This window comes from Heteronotia binoei, chromosome 10 (assembly GCF_032191835.1).
Source record: "Heteronotia binoei isolate CCM8104 ecotype False Entrance Well chromosome 10, APGP_CSIRO_Hbin_v1, whole genome shotgun sequence".
NCBI lineage: Eukaryota > Metazoa > Chordata > Lepidosauria > Squamata > Gekkonidae > Heteronotia > Heteronotia binoei.
The window spans coordinates 56,420,213-56,444,881 of NC_083232.1; positions in this window are offsets into that span (position 1 = coordinate 56,420,213).

Genomic DNA, 24,669 nt, shown 5'->3' on the forward strand with positions numbered 1-24,669 from the left:
ATTAAAATATTTATGATTAAACATTTGCTATTCCTTATAACAGAACATATAGCCTGGCATTAAAATCTGTTAAAGTATTATTTTGGCTGATATATGCCAATGCTGTAATAGAGGTCAACTAACAGCTAACAACCTTTTGAAAAAAGGGACAAATAGCTTTAAGGGTTAAGCATTTTTTTGAAAAATAAACTATTTTAAGGTCAATTTTATCCGTATTAAATTAATCTTATAAAAGATGTATGCTATATGAATCAGGGAAAGAAAATAAGATGTACTTTTTCATTTATTTTGTACTTATACATACAAGGAGAAAAATAGTATAAATAAATATATGTCATTGGACATGCTAATAATACCTTGCAAAGATTTTGGTTGATGGTCACATGGAAATGTTATTTTCCTAATACCTTCTAGGATTTTTTGAGAGCACTCTTGATACAGATAATCTTGTTTTATGCTGAGAATAAGACTAGATTCTTCAGAAGAAGAACCTTGCTGGGTCTTTCCAAAGGCCCATCTATTTCCCAGGGTGCCCAGCTGTTAACCCTCAGCAGCTGGTATTTAGAAGCACACTGCCTCTGAACAAGGAGGTTCTATTTAGCCATTGTAGCTAAAGTTTATTTGTTGATAAGTAATAAGGTTTACTCTTGCTTGAGGCAGCATCCAGCAAAAAATGATATATTCTATCAAAAATCAGCACAAATCCCTGCGCGTGCATTACACTCAAGGAGGCATGAATTACCCAGATACAATACTTTACCAGAAGATGGCAACAACGGCAGTGAAAATCTTAACAAATGAGTACAGCAGAACATAAACAACACGTCACCTAATTCATCCTATGACACTTCAGGGTATTTTTTGGACTTAAACCTTCTTTTTAGCCTCAGTTGCTTCAACAAAATCCAATTCTCTCTGCCTCCCTCAAAACTTTGGACTCTATTAAAAGTACTGCCAACACTTTCCAGACATTCTATAATCTTACATCAACACTGGTTTCCTTCTTCAAATCCTGTGCCCTTTTTCAAATGGAAGGCAGGTAAGGTTACTTGATTAAAATATATTTGTTCAAAACATGGTCTCCTAACCAGGGGTCATGTTCTGTATAGGATTGAAGTATAAGATTCCTGCCAGGTTCATTGGAGCCAGGAGAGCAGAGCTTGGGGACTTGGGAACAATGGACAGTAGGATCCAAATACCTGCTTCCCTACTCCAATCACAGACCCCCTGCCTGTTTGAATGAACCAATGGCATGCTTGCATGGGAACTGAGAGTTGTATATAGGTTTGGCCAGTAGGCCCTTTGCCCAGTGTTGTTGGAGCAGCCCTCACCATGCTGCTTCTAATAAAGAGCTGTTATCACTGTTACCTCGTCTCCTTGATGCTTTGAACCCACTATATTATAGGTCATTTTGTAGAAAAATAGGTGGTGGAGATCATCCAGGGATTGATATGCAGCTGCACCTGCTAATCAATGAAGAAGGTAGGTAGGTGGGGAGGAAGAGGGGGAACCCTTAGAAAAGTTCAGGAACTCTGCTCCTGTGAGCTCCTGCTGAATTCAAGGCCTGCTCCTAACTAAACAGCTTATTGAACGTAAACTGCAAGTGCAGTTACCTTGGTTTTTTTGTTTCCAACTTCGTCATGTAACTACTCATCTTCAACTCTCTACAATACTCCATTCTTGACAAACTGAACTAGAAGCCTTACTCAATGGTCCTGACAATGCATTTGGGGGCTTAACACCACAAATCTACAAACTGCTGATGCATACAAGAACAAATCAACATCTACCCTACCAACAATCCTGGAGCAGAGACTGAAAGAATATTCGCTGAAGAACACTGGTGTTGGATATGGGACTCAACTCTAGCCTCCTCAACTTCCAGTCATATGAAATTGTAACATTTAAAAATGCCTACCAGGTGGTTCCTCAGTCCTCAAAGACTAGTTTTTATCTCCTCTTCCTAAGCATCAACTTGCTGGAAAGGATGTGGTATTGATGGCTCTTTTGTGCACTGTTGGTGGAAAGGTCCCTATATAGCAGTTCTTGAACACATCACATTCACCACTAACCAAACCATTCCTTTTTCTCCTGAAATCATCTTTTTCCAATTATGGCAAGACACAGCAATACCACAAATATGGTGTGATTTGATCAACAGCCTGCTCATGGCAGTAAAAACTGCTATAGCATTGCTCTGGGAATCAAACACTGTTCCAATCTGGGACCAACTTCTCATGGAGAAGATTGCAAATCAACTTGCTTCTTCTGAATTTTATCCCAGAACTACCTCTTTTGCGGAGAAATGGTTTCCATTTCTGGAATGAACTGCAATCAACATGACACATCATAGTTTCTGCTGTTTTATCATACTGCTGGTTGCATATTTGAGTTTTAATAGAAACTTACACCATTATAGTATTTTTATTCATATAGATCTCTAAGTTCCTTTTATGCATGGTTTTAATCTACCTGAGTTTCACAAGTAATTTATGTTATTTATATGACTTAGTTTACTTTGTAAATGCTTTTGCTGATTTTGGAGATTTTGGTGTAGTGGTTAAGTGTGTGGACTCTTATCTGGGAGAACCGGGTTTGATTCCCCATTCCTCCACTTAAAGCTGCTGGAATGGCCTTGGGTCAGCCATAACTATCGCAGGAGTTGTCCTTCAAAGGGCAGCTGCTGTGAGATCCCTCTCAGCCCCACCAACCTCACAGGGTGTCTGTTGTGGGGGGAGAAGATATAGGAGATTGTAAGCGGCTCTGAGTCTCTGATTCATAGAGAAGGGCGGGGTATAATCTGCAGTCTTCTTAAAATCTTTGGGGGTTTTTGAAATCAACACAACAGATAAAAGCAAAAGATAAAACAATTAAGAGCAGCAGAACAGTTTTAAAGCAGGAAATAAAACAAACCAACTGAAAACACTCACCAGAAGAATACGAATAACAAATTTTCACTTAGTACCTAAAACTTAACACATCAGGTACCAGATGACCCACTGTGGGGACAGCATGCTTTAGTTGAGGCATCAGTATTGAAAATGCCCTGATACCTTGTCACCTCATCACCACGCCACCAACTACTTTATATTAGAAGGTGCAGGCACACAGAACAAAGCCAGTGATGCTGATTTTAATTGATGACGGAGTGGGTGGCTTTTCAAATGGCTTGATCTCAGGTGTTTTAAAGTTTTATCGGCAGGAACCAGCACTGTAAATAACAACTGATAAATTGCTCTTCTGTGACTCCAGTATCAGGTTCATAAATGACTATGATACTTTTCGATATCTCTGAGAACCAGTGTGGTGTGGTAGTTAGAGTATCAGACTAAGATCTAGGAGATTAAAGGTGGTTTCACACAGGAGATTTGTCCCGACCTAGCCCTGCCTCCCATGCAGATTAAAAGTGCATGATCACACAAGTACATCTGCCCTCTGAGCTGCACCCGTACTCACCCCATGTCCAGATGCCTCCTCTCCTCATTAAAAAGCTACCTGGATTTTCCCAGTAGCATCCCCCTGAATTGAATGTAGGTTGCATAATCTGCTGCTGTCTGAATGCTTTGGGGGTGACTCATAAGCGGAAGAGCTGTGTGATTGTGCCAAGCCATTTCTGGCAAGGTTGGGTTCCCCCCGCCTCCGAGGTGTGCTTCTCCCCTTCTTCAATTGAGTGCATACACAGGGGCCTTTTAAAAAGAGAGAATCCTTTCCACAGTGGGTACATGGTTGAGCTGGGCTAGCAGTGTGAATGGGCAACCACTGACTGCTGCTGGGATCCTGTCACTTCAGCAGCAGCTATCTGATTGCCCAGAAACGGTTCAAACTTTAGCAGATTTTTTCTGAACAGGATAAAATCGTGTCAATTTCACAGTGTGAAACCAGCCCAAGATAAGAACATAAGAGAAGCCATGTTAGATCAGGCCAATGTCCCTTCCAGTCCAATTCTCTGTGTCACACAGTGGCAAAGAAAAAAAAAACACAAGTGCCATCAGGAGGTTCACAATTGGGGCTAGAAGCCCTTCCACTTTGCCCCCTCCCCCCGAACACCAACAATACAGCATTATTGCCCCAGATAGTTTCAACAATACAATGTGGCTAATAGTCACTGATGGACCTCTGCTCCATATTTTTATCCAATCCCTTCTTTTATCCAATCCCCATGATGTTGTGGAAGCTTGCTAGGAGACCATAGGTCAGTCACTCATTCTCAACCTAACCTGCCCCACAGGGTTGTTATGAGAATAAAATGGAAGACAGGAGAACAATGTAAGCTGCATTGGGTCCACTTTATGGAGAAAAAGGAAAGGAAAGGTCCCCTTTGCAAGCACCAGTCGTCTCCGACTCTGGGGTGACATTGCTTTCACAACATTTTCACGGCAGACTTTTTACGGGGTGGTTTGCCATTGCCTTCCCCAGTCATCTACACTTCCCCCCCCTCCCCAGCAAGCTGGGTACTCATTTTACCGACCTCGGAAGGATGGAAGGCTGAGTCAACCTCAAGCTGGCTACCTGAAAACCCAGCTTCCACCGGGGATCAAACTCGGGTCTTGAGCAGAGCTTAGGACTGCAGTACTGCAGGTTTAACACTGCGCTGCGGGGCTCTTCAAGGTATGAAGAACAGCAGGGTATAAATGAAGTGAATAAGTACTTGATTGCTGTACACAATGACTGGCAGAGGAATAGGATTGCAAGGTCCTAGGCTTTCACCAATGGTGGGTGAGAGGGAGCTTGCCAGGAGTGGGGGGGTGCAATATCCCTCCACATGATGTCCCTGGCATGATTACATCATGTGGAAGTGATGCCGAGGATGTAGCAATGCCTTCAGGGGAAAAGAGCTAATAAATCAAATAAAAAGCATTGTATCTGTAATGATATTATTGATAACTGTGGGTGGCCTAGTTATATATGACATTGTTTGATGTTGCTATTGTATAATGATAGTAACATAGAGATACCAGCTAACGAAGGGGGGACGACCACACTTTCCCCCAAACATTTGGCCCAGTTTTCAGATTTTTTTCTATGAAAGTCTAAATTTTTATTTTATTTTTCTATAAAGATGAAATTTATTGAGCAAAAGTCAGAAGCATGGTTTTGTCCTTAACTGTGTAACTAGCGCCTTAAATGCAGGTAACTACACTTAGTCAAATTTGCTGTCTTCAGCAGTAAACAGGAAGTTTTGCTGGATTAATTTCACTTCTCATGGACTCCCCATAGCTGAATGTTCATATGTGTGCCATTCAATCATGGATGGCCATTTGAATTTGATCCACTGAAAAGCATTGTATTCAAAGTATAACATGAGACAGTATTGTATTTATTTTATAGTATAGTACACTTTGCCTTCGATAGTATATTTCCATTATTATCTAATCATAATACTTTTGCAGTGTTAATCAGTTGTTTTATGCTATTTGATTGTACTGTTTTGGATCTTGTAATCTACCATGTGTTTCAACGAGAAAGGCAGACTATAAATAGGAGTAAATAAATAAATATAACAGTTCTGTCTGTAGGGTTCTATTTATGATACTGATTCACACATCACTTGAAGTTGAAGACTTTAATTCTTTGATGTCTAAGTAACTGAAACCATCACAACAATGTCAATTAATAACTACACTCCCTATTTGTATCTAGATCTTCTTTCAACAGTGTGGCCACAGAGCACAAAATTCTGTTTTCTTGGGCTGAAAAAAAATTATGATGATGATCTAGGGTTGCCAGGTCTAATTAAAGAAATATCTGGGGCCTTTGTGGGTGGAGCCAGGAGCAAGGGTGTGACAAGCATAACTGAACTCTGAAGGGACTTCTGGCAATCACATTTAAAGGGACCAAACGTCTTTTAAATGTCTTCCCTCCATTTGGAAATAATGAAGAATAGAAGCACCTTCTTTTGGGACTCAGAATTGGACCCCCCCTGTCCAATCTTCTTGAAATTTGGGGAGGTGGGTTGAGGAGAAGCACCAGATGTTATGCTGAAAATTTCATGCCTCTATCTAGGGCTTTTTGGTAGGAAAAGTGCAGCAGGAACTCATTTGCATATCAGGCCACACCCCCTTGCATTACCGTTGTTTCACACAGGCTTTTTTGTATTAAAAAACCCAGCAGGAGCTCATTTGCATATTAGGCCACACCTTCTGACACCAAGCCAGCCGGAACTGCGTTCCTGTGCATTCCTGCTCAAAAAAAGCCCTGCCTCTATCTCAAAAAACAGCCTGCCTAGAACCCCAGGTAACCATGGATTAATTCTCCATTATACCCTATGGGAATCGGTCTCCATAGGGTATAATGAAGTGCCCAGCAGACATTTCCCTCACCCCACCCCACTTTCTGATAATCCTGAAGCAGGGAGAGGGTCTCCAAACTGGGAAATCCCCTGCCCCCATCTGGGGATTGTTTGATATACGATAAATAAACTGTGGTCTAATTACTAATATGAAATTCTTATTTTGTAATTGTCACAATTCTTATACAGTAATGTCCAATCTCATAGTCAATTCATTCCAATATTATATATAATAATATTATCTCAAGAGTCAGTTTGGTGTAGTGGTTAAGTGTGCGGACTCTTATCTGGGAGTACTGGGTTTGATTTCCCCACTCCTCCACTTGCGGCTGCTGGAATGGCCTTGGGTCCGCCATAGCTCTGGCAGAGGTTGTTCTTGAAAGGGCAGCTGCTGTGAGAGTTCTCTCAGCCCCACCCACCTCACAGGGTGTCTGTTGTGGGGGAGGAAGATATTGTGAGCCGTTCTGGGATTCGGAGTGGAGGGTGGGTAGAAATCCAATACTATCACCATCACCTTCTTCTTCCTCTTCTTCCTCTTCCTCCTTGTGCCAAAGTCTGTATTTCTTCTGTAAGCAGTGTCAAAACTGGATACTTGTACAGGATGTCTTAGCTACCTCCAACATTTCTTACCAGCTAATTTGCATGTTTCAAGTAAACTTCCTCATGGAGTGGCAGGAAGTTGTCCACAGCTATCAAGTTCCAACTTGTATATATGAATTCCTATAGACATTCACAAAAATTTTTTTAACACCACTTTAAATATAACACCACTTCTGTAATAATAAATTCATACACCAAGCACAGGTCATCTGCTATGGAGAAAAGCTCTCAATATTCAGTCCCAAATAGGAACATTAAATATCCATACACACCCATACATGCCATTAAATACATCCAGCTGTTAATAAAGTTAAAGGCACGACCTAGTAATACATAGTAAATATGCCACAACTATAACTCTTAGAGGATCATTATAAAAAGCAAGAATAATCTATGCAATTATTAAGTCATACAGGGGCTAGCCCTCTCATAAATTGCTGTCTTGTCGTGGCGAGAGGGCTTGAGCGGTTCAATGAGGCTGTGGGCTATGCCACCCAAGATGGACAGGGCACAGCTGAAAACCCAGACTAAACGTGATCCACTGGAGAAGGAAATGGCAAACCACTCCAGTATCCTTGCCAAGAAAACCCCATGAACAGAAATAAAAGGCTAAAAAATATGGCGCTGGAAGATGAGCCCCTCAGGTCAGAAGGTGCCCAATATGCTACTGGGGAAGAGCGTTCAAGTAACCACAGAAAGAGTGAAGCGGCTGGGCCAAAACTGAAAGGACACTCAACTGTGGATGTGTCTGATGGTGAAAGATCAGTCTGATGCTGCAAAGAACAATACTGCATTGGAACTTGGAATGTAAGATCTATGAATCAAGGTAAGCTAGATGTAGTCAAACAAGAGATAACAAGACTGAACATCGACATCTTGGGAATCAGTGAACTAAAATGGATGGGAATGGGTGAATTTAACTCAGAGGATCACTACATCTATTATTGTGGACAAGAGTCCTGTAGAAGAAATGGTGTGGCCTTTATAGTTAACAAGAGAGTGTGGAAGGCAGTAATGGGATATAATCTCAAAAATGACAGAATGATCTTGGTCCGTATCCAAGGCAAACCATTCAATATCACAGTAATCCAAGTCTATGCCCCAACCACTGATGCAGAAGAGGCTGAAGTGGACCAATTCTATGAAGATCTACGACACCTTCTAGAATTAACACGAAAAAAAGATGTCCTCCTCATCATAGGGGACTGGAATGCCAAAGCAGGAAGTCAAAAGGTGACTGGAACAACTGACAAGTTTGGCCTTGGAGAACAAAATGAAGCCGGGCAAAGGCTAATAGAGTTTTGTCAAGAGAACAAGCTGGTCATAGCGAACACCCTCTTCTAACAACCTAAAAGGCCACTCTACACGTGGACATCATCTGATGGGCAACACAGAAATCAGATTGATTATATACTCTGCAGTCAAAGATGGAGAAACTCCTTGCAGTCAGCAAAAACAAGGCCTGGAGCTGACTGCGGCTCAGATCATGAGCTACTCGTCGCAAAATTCAGGCTTAAACTGAAGAAAACTGGGGAAGCCATTAGTCCATTCAGGTTTGACCTTGATCACATCCCTTATGAATATACAGTGGAGGTGAAGAATAGGTTTAAGGAACTAGAGTTGATAGACAGAGTGCCTGAAGAACTATGGGCGGAGGTTCGTGACATTGTACAGAAGGCAACAATCAGCACCATCCCCCAAAAAAAGAAATGCAAGAAAGCAAAGTGGCTGTCTGATGAGGCTTTACAAATAGCTGAGGAAAGAAGGAAAGCGTGAAAAGGTGAAAAGGAAAGATTTACCCAACTGAATGCAGATTTCCAGAGAACAGCAAGGAGAGATAAGGAGGCCTTCCTGAAGGAACAATGCAACGCAATAGAGGAAAATAATAGAATGGTAAGGACAAGAGATCTAGTCAAGAAAGTTGGAGAAATCAAGGGAACGTTTCGTGCAAAGATGGCCATAATAAAGGACAAAAACGGTAGGGACCTAACAGAAGCAGAAAAGATCAGGAAGAGGTGGCAAGAATACACAGAAGAATTATACAAGAAGGATCTCAATGTCCCGGACAACCATGACAGTGAAATCGATGACCTTGAGCCAGACATCCTGGAGAGTGAAGTCAAATGGGCTTTAGAAAGCATTACTAACAACAAAGTGAGCAGAGATGATGGTATCCCAGTTGAGCTATTCAAAGTCCTAAAAGATGATGCTGGTAAAGTGATGCACACATTATGTCAACAAATTTGGAAAACACAACAGTGGCCACAGGACTGGAAAAGATCGGTTTATATTCCAATCCCAAAGAAAGGTAATGCCAAGGAATGTTCAAACTATCACACCATTGCACTCATTTCACATGCCAGCAAGGTCATGTTAAAGATCCTACAAGCTAGGCTTCAGCAGTATGTAGACTGGGAACTACCAGAAGTTCAAGCTGGGTGTCAGAGAGGTAGAGGAACTAGAGATCAAATTGCCAACATTCGATGGATTATGGAGAAAGCACGGGAGTATCAGAAAAACGTCTTTCTGCTTCATTGACTAATCTAAAGCCTTTGATTGTGTGGATCACAACAAACTGTGGCAAGTCCTTAAAGAGATGGAAGTACCAGACCACCTCACATGTCTTCTGAGAAACTTGTATAAGGGTCAAGAAGCAACTGTCAGAATGGGATATGGAACAACTGATTGGTTTAGAATAGGAAAAGAAGTTCGACAAGGATGTATATTGTCACACTGATTATTTAAATTATATGCAGAGTACATCATGTGGAATGCTGGGCTTGAAGAAGCACAAACTGGAATTAAGATTGCTGGGAAAAACATCAACAACCTCAGATATGCAGATGACGCAGAAAGTGAGGAGGACCTGAAGAATATCTTATTGAGGGTAAAAGAGGAGAGCACAAAAGTAGGCTTGAAACTCAACATCAAAAAAACTAAGATTATGGCATCTGGCCCCATCACACCTTGGCAAATAGAAGGGGAAGATATGAAAGTAGTGACAGACTTCACATTTCTGGGATCCAAGATCCCTGCAGATTGTGATTGTAGCCATGAAATTAAAAGACGTTTGCTCCTTGGTAGGACAGCTATGGCAAACCTGGGCAGTATAATAAAAAGTAGAGACATCACCCTGCCAACAAAAGTCTGTATAGTCAAAGCGATGGTATTCCCAGTAGTAATGTATGGCTGTGAGAGCTGGACCATAAGGAAGGCTGAGTGCAGAAGAATAGATGCTTTTGAGCTGTGGTGCTGGAGAAGACTCTTGAGAGTCCCTTGGACTGCAAGATCAAATCAGTCAGTCCTAAGGGAAATCAACCCAGACTGTTCCCTGGAAAGTCAGATGCTGCAGCTGAAGCTCAAATACTTCGGCCACCAAATGAGAAGGGAGCACTCCCTGGAGAAGATCCTGATGCTAGGAAAGACAAAAGGCAAAAGAAGAAGGGGACGGCAAAAGATGAGATGGCTGGACAGTGTTACCGATGTAACAAACACGAATTTCAGCAGACTTTGGAGGATGGTGGAAGACAGGAGGGCCTGGTGTGACTTTGTCTATGGGGTCACAAAGAGTTGGACTCGACTGTGCAGCTGAACAACAAACAGGGGCTAGAGTGTTATGTTTATGTATCCAGAAAGTCTCTTCCCATAATAGAGTCTTCTGCACATCTACAGTCACTCTTGAACGAGCTGTGTACTTATAAATGACCACAAGTCTTAAATTCTCAATTGAATGTTGGGTTTCTCTGTAGTGTAGCACAAGAGGCATTTCTAGGATTTAATTATGAGCCCTGGGGATTGGTAACCCTATGATGATCAGAAACATTTCCCCTGGCTTTGTACAGAATACTGGTTCTGTAAATGGTAGCTTGATGAGACCTGATTCATCTGATTAGTGGTGATCGTAGTATATTTTAAATTGTCTCATAAGATTGTGGGGGATGTTGGCCCAAGGAATAATACTGCTTAGTTATACTGCATATTTTTTTACTGTTTGTCAGTGTTAAATTAACTGTTCATGATGTTTATGTTCTTAACAAATATGGCAGCTACTTCAATTTCAGTGAATTCCATTCACCTTAGTGATGATGCTGGGAACATTTACAGGCTTAGGTAATGAGTTCTTTTGAATATGTGTCTTCAGCGCACAAGTGAAATTAGTTGAGTCAGGTGGCAAGTCACAAACCAGTATGTAGAGATTCCCCATCCCAAATACATTCTCTCTCTCTTTTTTACAAAAAGTAATTAATGTTTTATAAATTAAATATGATTGAAGAGAACTTTTGGATAATTTCTACCCACACAATATATTAATCTTAATCATTTTGTGGCCACTGTTGTTAACAAGCAATATGGAAGAGGTTCTGAACAATACCACATTTGAACAATAAAATCAAGTTTGAATTCTTCTTTGCTGACATTGCAAGGAATCATTCCAATGCAGACACATTTATTGTGTTCTATCTAAAACACTGGTTTAAGGATTCCCTGTTTGTACGTTAAATGGAAATAAGGATTCTGTTGATTATTGGCTACTAAATCCGACAAATTTATTAATAAGGACTTTATTTTCAGGGTAATATTTTCAGAGTAATTTGGAACAGTCAATCTAAAATCCACATATTATTGATTTCCATGACAACAATGTGTAGAGTTACAACAGGAAATAAGCCATTAAGTGATAAACAAGGAAACATGAATGCAATTACTTTCATGGTATAATTTTATTCATTCCCATTGTAGAAAATGAAAAGAAAATACAGATCTGAGCATCTTGGGCATGAGCTTAAACTGTACAATCTGTTATATTAAACAAAGTCAAAAGCAATGTGAAAAATCTTGAATCTATTCAAGGCATGCACCTCATTACAGACTTAGCAAATTAAAACACAAATAGGATTAGAAAAGAATAATGTAACAATCTCCCACTATGGTCCCTGGAGCATTAAGTCATAAATTGGGTTTGCATTAAATTGCTCCAGCAGTATTGAATTCAGGGAAAGAGCTATAGGCTGGAGATAAACCATGCTGAGCAGCACACTAACTTTGGAAAGACTTTGCATCTTTTTGTTGGATACGCAACAAAATTTCTAGGACCTAAGAAAATGTGTGCAAGAATGTGGCATTTTGTATCTTGATCAGAAAAGTTAATTATTTAGCATGTGCTGCCTGCAGAAAAAGAGGAGCATGGCTGAAATATGGCAGTTTCATGGAGTATACTGAAGGAAATTTAATATGCAGTTAATATTAATACTTTTCAATGAAAGACAGTTTTGCAGGTTTTCCAGAGATTATTCCTGTGTTCTCTGCTTGCCTTTCCCCAAGGAAAAAATTACTAAAATACAGGAAGTATATGGGGTAACCAGGTTTTTTTTCTTGGGGGAACATGGTGGACCATGGAACAGAGTTCTGGAACCTCTTAGTGGAAACAAAATTGCAAAAAAAAAAAAAGTTTAAAAGTTCATGAGGGGCACCCATGTGTTTTCCTTCATTTCCCTTTTGAGAGTCCCAGCAGTTCTTTTTCCAGAAAGAAAAGGCCCTGGGAGTGACAGAAATATAAGAATCTAAGAGTGCAATTCTAAGAACTCTCTTAATAGAACTGAGTAGAATTCTGACTTGACCTGTTTAGGATTGCCTAATCCTTTGAGCAGATGATCAAGTTTTATTAGTGCAACCTGGCATGCTGACTTGGGTGATTATGATAGTGTATTAGCATATATTGTAAAGACCTACTAGTGCCAAATGTAGCATAGAGACACAAGACACAGTGCTTGGGCATGAGAAGAAAAAAACCCATGATTGTCAATCAAGGTATGCTGCACTAATTAGTACTACTCTTTCGTGTGCCATATGGCTAAATTTAATGTCCGTCATATGAATAATGTGACATGCTATTTTCCTTTATTACACAATGTTATTTTCCTTTATTACACAATGTTCCCTTTATTATTTGACCTGTTCTACTCTTTTAATAGAGACTTGATGTATGGAAATAGAAAATTTTTCGTGGTGTAGAGGAAAATGACACCACTTGGTAAACAACACCACATTAACCTCCTGTTAAATGGACAGAACATTTTTTTCTCCAGGCAGTTCTGGCTGACTTGGCAGCAGCGTGTGTGGCCATATGCAAATGAGTTCCTGCTGGGATTTTTCTATTTAAAAAGCCCTGAAAACCCTATTTAGGAGAATATGGCTGCAATCCTAAGGACGCTTTCCTGGAAGTAAGTTCCATTTAATAAAATGGGACTTACTTTTGAGCAGACTTGCTTAGGCTTGCTTCCTGTACCATGTCCCATAAAGCACCTGTAAGCAATTATTTGCTAGTATTCACCTATCTTTAGTAAGCTAGTTGATCACTCATGTTCTAGATTCACTCTGCAGGAAAGGCCTATGGTCTCCAAAGAATGTTGAGAAATTCTTTAAAAGAATGATCTTTTATTATCTCTTGACCAACCACCTCGCTGACATGGGGATACGAAGAACAGCCTTGCAGTGGCTGTCCTCCTTTCACCATGATTAGGGACAGAGAAGAAGATCAGATAGAGGGTAGCACTTGGGGAGAGGGTCTCACTATGTTACATTGTTGTATGTGGTGTCACACAAGGGGCAATCCTCTCCCTGATATTATTTAACATCTACTGTGAGGAAAAGCCCCCTTACTGAACATTGTGATTACCAGCTTGGTTGCCAGAGCACCTGGAGAAGTGACTTGCACATGTCTGGCCAGAGAGTGTGGGTAAACCTATCCAGGGGCAAAAGGGACTTATGCAGTACAAGCAGCCATAATGCTACAAAGGCACTCTAAACCGGTATAAGAGTGTCCACTAGGAGAACGGATGGTTTCCTGTCATTCCATATGACAGCCATCCCAGCATTGGAGCGGAAGAAACTGTGCCACCAGGAGCTATCCAGGCGAACAGTTTTGAAGTTCTGACCATGGAATCCACCGTGGAGGGCTAACACCACACACAGCCATCTTCCTACCAGGCTTGACTCCTTTCCAGCGAAGCGAACGGCTCACGTACACACCAGATGTCACCTATGCCTGCAAGCAACCCACCCACCTAAGGAGTGGTTAAATCATCCAACCGCCACTTTCTTTGTTTGACGGAACTCTAGTCAAAGACTGGTGCCCAGAAGAAGACAGAAGAAGAGGAAGACCATCTTCAGCCAGAGCCAAGTTCCTTTGTATAGACTGGGTGTTACCTAGGCCATGATTTGACTCTCTATTGTCACCCTTTGTAGACAAGTCCAATAGTCCTAAGTATCTCCCCACCCAAGTAATCTTTCCATTCTTCTCCTCAACTGTCACTTTGGAGCCTCCCCTTGATCCGTTTCAACCTGAAAGTTCTCTCAGATATCCAGGACAGTCCATTGGTCAAGAGCAAGCACCCAATTAGGTGCCACCAATGAACTTTCTATTGGTTGTCGCAGTAGTCCAGCCCTTATGGTCACTACGAAACCTCTCCTTCTCGTGAGGTCACGCACCAGCTAACCACCTTCCTCCTCCCTCGTACCTCCCATCCCCTAAGGGCTCAAGAGAGTCATAATCTGTGGACTAGCTACCCACAGGTGTGCTTCTATCAGTATCCCAACTTCCGCTGCATAGATCCATCCCCGATGCTTGATCAGTTTCGTGTCCCTTCTCCCACTTCCTCACTTGTCGCTATTGGAGCCTTCCTCGAAGACTACGATAGGTAAATATCGCCCTGTTTGTCTACCCATGTGTTCCCCTATCTCTCTATGTTTCCTAGAACTGAATGTGTGTTTTTATGAGTATTTTATCTTGTATGGAAGCCTATATTTTTCTTAATAAATTATAATTGTTTACTTAATTAGAGTCCCTAATATTTTAAGCATTACTTTTCTGGATGTGGAATCCTGTATACACAGGTAAAAAGATCCTGAGTGAGCCAGGTGCCAACCTGACAATTTGCCAACCTCGTTTTGAGGGCATTTTGGCTTATACTACATGTGCCCCCTCGCCCCGTTAAACTGGAGGTTTGGACTGGGCTGTCATCAGAATGCTGATGACACCCAACTGTATCTCCTGATAGACAGCTGGCCAGACTGTACCTCAGATATTTTGGCTAGAACTTCAGAGGTTGCAGCTGATTGATTACAACATAGCTGACTGGAATTCAGTCCAGCTAAGATGGAGATCTTGTTCCTCAGTCAGGGGGGATGGGTTTGGAAATCCAACTCCTAGTCCTTTGTGGGATGCCATTAATGCATAGGGTTGCCAATAGGGTTGCCAAGTCCAATTCAAAAAATATCTGGGAACTTTGGGTGTGAGGCAGGAAACTTTGGGGGTGGAGCCAGGAGACATTGGGGATGGAGCCAGGAGTGAGGTTGTGACAAGCATAATTGAACTCCAAAAGAAGTTCTGGCTATCACATTTAAAGGGACTTTACACCTTTTAAATGCCTTCCCTCCATTGGAAATTATTTATTTATTTATTTATTGCATTCAATTTATATCCCGCCCTCTCCGCAAGCAAACTCAGGGGCACCTTCTTTTGGGGCTCATAGAATTGGACCCCCTGGACCTTTTGAAATTTGGAGGATGTTTTGAAGCAAAGTACTGGATGCTATGCTGAAAATTTGGTGCCCCTACCTTAAAAAACAGCCCTCCCAGATCCCCAGATATCCGCAGATCAATTCTCCATTATTCTCTATGGGAATTGATATCCATAAGGAATAATGGAGTGCCAACAGACATTTCCCTCCCCCCCCCCACTTTCTGATGACCCTGAAGTGGGGGAGAGCCTCCAAACTGGAGGATCCCCTGCCCCCACCTGGTGGTTCCTTCATAGTAAAGTAAGTAAAGTAAATTTATTTTTATATCCCGCCCTCCCCCGCCAAAAGGCGGGCTCATGAAGCCTCAGTCCTTGTATCCAGTATGTATGGAGAGTGTTTTGGCCAGCAATGAAATGGAAGGCCTTGCACATGCTTTTAGTAAAAGAAATGGGCTTACTCCTTCATTATATACAGCTCAAAAAGAGGAAGACAAACTTGTTACTTGTATGCTGTACTACTAAATTACTATGGGTTCTGTTAAAATTGGTTTAGTTATTTCTTATGGTTGTTACTGTAGATTTTTGTATCAAAGAGATTTGTAAATTTAAAAGTAGTTTTATATTTTAAAAGTATGTAAATTCAAAAGAAATTATATATATATATATATATATATATATATATATATATATATATATATATATTTATATATATATATTTATATATTTATATATATATATTTATATATTTATATATTTATATATAAAAGTATGGTAGCCTATTTACACCACAGTTTTGTTGTTTGTTTCTTGCAATGTATCTCATTATTGATCCCATTATTGATTATGGCTACCTGAACCCAGCTTCTGCCAGGATGTTGGAACTCAGTCCTAAAATGGCTGACTGACTCCATCTTAGTAATAGTAATGTTGTTTCTGCAATGTCATGCTGAGTCATGCTGCATCATGATCCAACTGTTACCTGTTACTGAGGTAAGGTGGGATGACCTCACCTGTAATTAGGCTTTGTGCTGACTCACAGAGCTGATGCAACCCTGATGATTGGTACGTGTACTTAGGGAAGCTCAGTGAGCCTGCTCAGTCTGCCTGTAAGGATTGTGGGTTCTGTGAGGCCCGCTATCTGGGTGGCAGCGATCACTGCTGGTGTTGGATCCTATGCTACTGTGCTTGGATCGTGCTGTGTATACTTACTGCTGTATACTGTTATCTACTGAAGTGTGTACTGATTACTGTGTATGACCTTGGCCTGGCAACGACTCTGAATATTGGATACCTTCCCTGGTAAATATATCTACCATTGAATACAGCTGTTTCTCTTGTCTATTAATTCCTGTGTTTTGCCTGTCCCTCTCCTTCAGCTCTTCTGCTGCGTGCAAAATACTCTAACATTGGTTCTGGGCCCAGAGCTCCCAGTGCTCCCAGTGTTTCTAGAGGTGCTGCTGTTCTGAAGACAGAGGAGGCAACACAGTGTTTTGGAAGAGACGGGGGCAGACTGCCAAGTTGCCCAGGTGTCCAGTGATAAGTAGCAGAGATGGAAGCTGCAAATGTTGTTTCCTTCTCTGGGCTCAGCATTACTAAGCTGAATGGGACTAACTATGCTACGTGGTCCCAGAAGGTCAGTCTGTTATTAAAGCACCAAGAGCTGTGGGAGGTGGTGGCTGCTCCTATCAGTAGCCCGGAGGGTGAAGAGGAGGCTGCTGAGGAGGCAGAGGAAGCTGCTGAGGACGATGAACTTACTTCCCTGAAACGTTTAAGTGTTTATGTTGAGACTGATACTGTACCTGCTGGTGTAAAACCCATAGGCACTAGATGGGTATACAAGGTGAAAACAGACCAGTCTGGGGGAAAAAAGTATAAGGCGAGGCTTGTAGCACAAGGTTGCAGACAGACTAATGAGACTTATGACGAAGTGTTTGCTCCAACGTTAAAGAGCAGTTCACTTCTGACTGCGTTAACTGTGGCAGCCAGAGAAAAACTCCATTTTACCCATTTGGATGTCTGTGTGGCATACCTAAATGCTAATTTGGAGCACCAAATTTATTTAAAGAGACCAGAGGGTATTCCTGGTACTGGAAAGGGATACTGGTTGCTAAATAAGAGCTTGTATGGTCTAAAGCAAAGTGGTCATCAATGGTCAAAATGCCTAGTGGGTACACTTAAACAGCTAGGGTTTACCCAGAGCATTGCTGATCCATGTGTGTTTACCAAGGGAAGTGGTGAAACACGATGTATTGTTCTTACTTTTGTGGATGACTTGGGGATTCTGACCAAGACAAAGAAACAAACAGATGATATTGTTTCAGCCTTAAGTAAGAAGTTTAAACTGAGAAATCTTGGTACTGTACAGACCTATGTGGGTGTAGATATTGCAAAAACTACACAAGGTTTTAAACTGTCACAAAAACCTAAAATCATAGATTTGTTGGACAAGTACAAGATGACTGATTGCAAAACTGTTTCAACCCCTATGGTGACTGGCTTTGTAAATGATGTTACAGATAGCCCACCATGTAATGTTGAAATGTACAGGTCGTTAATTGGTAGTCTGAGCTATATCAGTAATTGGACACGGCCAGACATATCAGTAGCCTGTAATCTGTTGGCAAGAGCTACCCAGAACCCTAAGCAGAATCACTGGATTGCTGCTAAGCGAGTGTTGAGATATTTAAAGAACACTGCTGACTGGTGTCTTTATATCGAACCTAGGGGGGAGCTAGCACTGAAAGTCTATACAGATGCAAGTTTTGCAAGTGACTGTGAAACCAGAAAGTCAACAACAGGTCTTTCCATATATTTGGGAGAGGTGTTAGTATGCTGGAAGACACAAAAGCAGCGTGTGGTTGCCTTGTCCACCACAGAAGCAGAGTTCTGCGCCCTTTCTACTGCTTGTACTGAGGTAGAATGGTTTAGACAGCTACTAAAGGACCTGCATATAGAGGCAGAGAAGCCTGTTGAAGTTCTGGAAGACAATCAAGCTGTGATTGAGATTGCAAAAGCGGAAGGAGTAAAGACAAGGAATAGGTACACTGACATACGGTACCAAAATGTCAGATCATGTATCATGGAAGGGTTGATAAACATAAGGTATTGTGATACTGGCCACAATACAGCAGATATGTTTACGAAACCCCAGACTATGGAAAAGCATAATGAGCACTGTAAAAGGCTCGGATTGAGAAACGAACAGAACTATTAAGAGGAGAATGTTGGAACTCAGTCCTAAAATGGCTGACTGACTCCATCTTAGTAATAGTAATGTTGTTTCTGCAATGTCATGCTGAGTCATGCTGCATCATGATCCAGCTGTTACCTGTTACTGAGGTAAGGTGGGATGACCTCACCTGTAATTAGGCTTTGTGCTGACTCACAGAGCTGATGCAACCCTGATGATTGGTACGTGTACTTAGGGAAGCTCAGTGAGCCTGCTCAGTCTGCCTGTAAGGATTGTGGGTTCTGTGAGGCCCGCTATCTGGGTGGCAGCGATCACTGCTGGTGTTGGATCCTATGCTACTGTGCTTGGATCGTGCTGTGTATACTTACTGCTGTATACTGTTATCTACTGAAGTGTGTACTGATTACTGTGTATGACCTTGGCCTGGCAACGACTCTGAATATTGGATACCTTCCCTGGTAAATATATCTACCATTGAATACAGCTGTTTCTCTTGTCTATTAATTCCTGTGTTTTGCCTGTCCCTCTCCTTCAGCTCTTCTGCTGCGTGCAAAATACTCTAACACAGGATCGACCTCAGGTTGTGAGCAGAGAGTTTGGACTGCAGTACTGCAGCTTTACCATTCTGCACCACATGGCTCTTAATGAACTATTATTACATCGATTTAAAGATCAAGTGTTGAAGTTTACAGTTTCCTTCCATTTCCAGCCTGTGGGTGCCTCGTGGACATGGGAGAGAGAAATCAAATTGACCTGAGGGGAGGGAGAGCAAGGGAGGGTGCCAGCCAGAATGTAAACCATTGCTGTCTTCAACCAAATGCCTGGTGGAACATCTCTGCCTTACAGGCTCTGTGGAATTGCATAAGGTCCCACAGGGCCCTGATGTTATTTGGCAAAGAATTCCACCAGGTTGGAACCAAGACTGAGAAAGCCCTGGCCCTGGCCAAGGACAGCCGGATGTCTCTAGGGCTGGGGATCACTAGCAGATAGTTATCTGAGGATCACAGCGCTCTCTTAGCAACTTACCAGAGAAGGCGATTCTGCAGATATATTGGTCCCAGGCCAGTCAAGGCCTTGAAGGTCAGAACCAAAACCCTGGACTTTCAATTGGGTTATCTAATTTTAAATTAGTTAATGATATTTTAATGCTGTAAAGTTTTACAGAATTAAGTTAATGTTTATGAAATGATGTAAGCCACCCTGAGTTTGCTTGTGGGGTATGGCATGGCAGAAAATATCTCAATAAATAAAAATAGTGAAAAGCTTTTCGGAGTAACTCAGGCATGTAGATGTGGAAAGTTGTGTTGCTCATCATAAGTGTTGTTAAGAGATCTGCTTAGCTCATGCAAGTATATTCGACATAAAAGTTATAGCAGCAACAGATGATCTAACGGTTTTCCAAGTACTCGCTATTGCAACTGAATTTCTTGGAATGTGCAATAGTCTTATAACAGAAATACAACCTTCAATATGAGGAAAGTGTACAATAAATGAGAAGTAGGCTCAATATATGGATATGTAGAAGTGCATTAAGTGAAGTTAAAACCACAGAGGATTGCTTTGGAACTGACCTGTTGGAACTGACCATATCTTCCTTATCTAGCCTGTGTAGGGAAAGCTTTGATCCAGCTGGAACTCTCTTTGCCTTGCTGGCAGTTCCCCTATGGAGCAACCTTTTAACATTTTTCTTGATTTTCTTAAGCAGCAAACATTAGACACATTAAGAACTACAACAACAAAATCATTAAGCACTACAACATTCTCCTAGGAGCCAACCTTATCCTTTAATCAAGTTATGGAAAATTCATTCCTCTTCTAGCCATTTATCTTCTTTGTTTATGCCCACACCAAATGACCTACTTCTTAACACTAAAAGTAATAACAGAGAAACAGCACAAGGCTCTTCATTATTTATGGATTTAGGTATCATTTATTTTGTCTTATTGGAAATTAAATAATCAAACTCATTCATTCTAATTAAAGGTAGCATGTGCTAATTATCCAGCAGTTCTATCACATGGCAAAGCCCTGTACCTATGGAAGGCAATACAAATTTTACTGTTGAGTTTCAAAGGGAAAAGGAATGAAATCATAGTGGATTTTTTTTTTGCGGTGGCTGATTATTTTAGATTAAAAGGCAGAAGAATGGATTTAAATTAGTGATACCTTGGGACTTAGGATTTGAATCGCCTTTTCCAAGCACGTTAATTCAGAAGAAACTTTAATATCCTCTTGAATCTAATTTTGTTGTATGTATGAGCATGTTTCAAACTCAGGCATGGGTCTCTAGGGTTTTTGAAAAGCAGTAAAAGGCAAAAATTGCCTTCTTGTCTCTCAGATTCAACACTGTAAAATAAAGACTACATTCAAGTATTACGATAAACTATAGTTTTTTTAAACTAAGCCTGGTCAATCAGTTAAGTAACAGTCCAGATTTATATACAAGCCCTGGTTTTTCTGCTTCTTTCCCTGCTTCCTAAGGGAGAGGACATCTCTATATTCAGGCAGCTGACAGGCACAGTGCTTGTTATTCAACAAATTGTATTTTGTGATTTCAGATGCACCAACAAAGCAGTTCGTAGAATGTGTGGTTAACAAATTGCTTACAAACCCCAGTTTGAAATTCCAGTTTGGTACCAACCCACAAACTCTTGATTTGTTGCACTGTTCTGCATTCAGATGTAATCTGTTTATGTGCATTAAATTCCTTTGAATATTGTATTTTCACACCGAATGAATTCTATATGAATGAATGAATTTGCATGAATTTACAAGATTGAATGAATTCACATAAATATTTTGAATAGAGATTCATTATTGTGGATTGTGATACTTTCTGCATCCCTTGGTACCAACCTATGCACAATCCTCTCCCTTTGTTATTCTTTATTGTCTGAATGCAGCCAAACATTTTCAACACTTCAATGTATTTCCTAAAAATTTTAGACATTATTTTTGTGCTAAGTATTTGTTTCTGCTGCTAAGTTTTGCCCACTTCATCAAAGCTCCTCCGTCAATTGCACTACTCTCAGATGGATGAAAGAAGGGTTTGCCCCCACCATAATCATATTCCAAAGCACAGTACTTTCTTTTATGCATAGGTACAAGTGGCAGTCATTTATGTGAGAGAAAGTAAGAGTGTGTACTTGGGATGCTACTAGGGGGATGGTTGCCCATGGTGACCCATTTCCTCCATCATAAGAGGCTTGTTACTTCCTCAACAGCAGCTTCTTACTTTGCCTTTTGAAAGTTAAGGGGAGCCCTTGAGAATTAACCTCACTCCTTCATCTGTGTAGCTCCTAGTTTTGCCTGGGAAAGTAACTTGTTACCTAAATGTTTTTCAACCAGGTTTTCATCCATTAATGTATAGCCTTAGTTAGCTAGCACATCAACCTCAGAAAACTACTAAGATAAATAAATATCACTGATTTCAGTGGAGGAGGTTACATTTTTATTTCTTTTAGATGGTTATGCCCTACCAAACTACACTCAGGATGGCATACAGAGGTAAAAACAAGCCCAGGTGAATGGGTCTGTAGAATATGAATTTTACAAATGGCTGTACTGGAAATCTTTAAAACAAGAAATTGAAATTAGGGTTTGTAGAATCTTTCGGGATCAAGTGCCGTGTTCTACTGGAGAAAGTTTTCCTTCCAGACGTTTCGTTCTCAGCTGCGGAGAACATCCTCAGTGGCATTGCAGCCGGAGCAGGCGCTCAGACCTTCTTGGCTGCTGAGCATTGAGTGGGGCCAGGGCTGCTGGAGAGCTGCTATTTGTAGGCTGGAGGGGGTGTGATGAAAGGGCAATTGGTTTGTGGATGTGCCCCTTGTTTGGTGGGGCTTCCTGGAAGGGTAGTGGTAAGGAAACTGGCTGTTGAATGTGACCATTGTTCTGTGTTAATTGCTGGGAAGGTTGGAAGGGGTTTGAAGATAAGGAAGATGGTTGTTGACTGTGCTAATTGTTCTGTGGAATTTGCTGGTTTTTCTGAGACTTTCTGCAATTTATAGTCTGTAGGGTGTTTTGCAGAGCTGGGTACCAAGATTGGTGGATGAAAATGCCTTCTTCCTTTCTGTTAAAATTGTGCTGGTGTTTGTAAATCTCAATAGCTTCTCTGTTCAGGCGGGTATGATAGTGTGAGACCGTAGAAAGGACTTCAGTTCTTTCAAAGTGGATGACGTGGTCTCCTTCTTGAAGTGCATGTTCAGCTACAGCTGATTTTTCTGGCTGAAACAAGCGACAGTGTCTCTTGTGTTCGGTGAGATGGGTGTTGATACTACGTTGGGTAGTGCCAATGTAGACTGCACCACAGGAGCAGGGTATTTTGTAGACTCCAGGGGTAGACTCCTGGTATTTTGTAGACTCCTGCTCCTGTGGTGCAGTCTACATTGGCACTACCCAACGCAGTATCAACACCCGTCTCACCGAACACAAGAGACACTGTAGCTTGTTTCAGCTAGAAAAATCAGCTGTAGCTGAACATGCATTTCAAGAAGGAGACCACGTCATCCACTTTGAAAGAACTGAAGTCCTTTCTACGGTCTCACACTATCATACCCGCCTGAACAGAGAAGCTATTGAGATTTACAAACACCAGCACAATTTTAACAGAAAGGAAGAAGGCATTTTTACCCACCAATCTTGGTACCCAGCTCTGCAAAACACCCTACAGACTATAAATTGCAGAAAGTCTCAGAAAAACCAGCAAATTCCACAGAACAATCAGCACAGTCAACAACCATCTTCCTTATCTTCAAACCCCTTCCAACCTTCCCAGCAATTAACACAGAACAATGGTCACATTCAACAGCCAGTTTCCTTATCACTACCCTTCCAGGAAGCCCCACCAAACAATGGGCACATCCACAAACCAATTGCCCTTTCATCACACCCCCTCCAGCCTACAAATAGCAGCTCTCCAGCAGCCCTGGCCCCGCTCAATGCACAGCAGCCAAGAAGGTCTGAGCGCCTGCTCCGGCTGCAACGCCACTGAGGATGTTCTCCGCAGCTGAGAACGAAACATCTGGAAGGAAAACTTTCTCCAGTAGAACACGGCACTTGATCCCAAAAGATTCTACAAACCCTAATGATGTTACCAGCTGTGAAAACCTGAAATCTTTGATAAGAAATTGAAATCTTTACAAATACATTCTTCTGTAGAACTGATAAAACTACAAACAGTGACTGCCCTCCTTGCTCTCCTGCCAAGGAAACTAAACTCCATAATGAGTCAATTTGTGATGCCTTTCCTTAGGTATAATAGATATTGTGGAAACTCGCCATTCAGTCCTCTGCAGAGTTATGCCAGTCTGCATGGATTGAAATTAATGGTTCTAGATTAGAATAACTCTGCATAGGTTTGCACTTTAAGCAGGGGTAGTCTTAATGATTCTTGGGCAGTGGGCAAAAATCCAGGATGAAACCCCAGAATCAGTGCAAACCTACCACTGTCCCCACCAGGGCCAAGCAACAGGTAGCCCTCTCCCCATGTGGGAGCCACCATTGCCACTGAGAGCAAGCTGCCCAAGCCTCACATGGGGCAGATATATCCAGGTGGGCAGCCATGTTGGTCTGAAGCAGTAGAACAAAGCAACAGTCAAGTGGTACCTTTAAGACCAACAAAGTTTTATTCAGAATTCATGGGGCAGATATGAACAGCGTCAGGAGCCTGTTCCTTCCTCTTTGGTCAGTTCCTCCCCAGTGCAGCTGCCCATGTTGTCTGTTGGCTAAGACAGTCCCTAACTGTAAGTTGTTGTATTGCATAGCTTGCCTTCTCTTTACCCTGCCACTGCCATACTGGCAGTGCCAAGGCTGGAACTTATACCCATAGAAACCCGTCTCTCATGCTGCAATCCCAATGCGGTAGCATATAATTAACATTGAATTTCAAAGATATTCTCCCTTTTACCTTCCTCATCATTTTGGAAGTCTTTGTTCATTAAGATAACAATACTCTATGCATGCTTGCAGGTACTTTCTATTATTTATAGGAATTCTTGTTTGACTTCATAGCAAGTGTAAACCCTGGCATTGGTAAGATTTGAAGTCGCACCAGATGCATCTTGGTTCAAATTA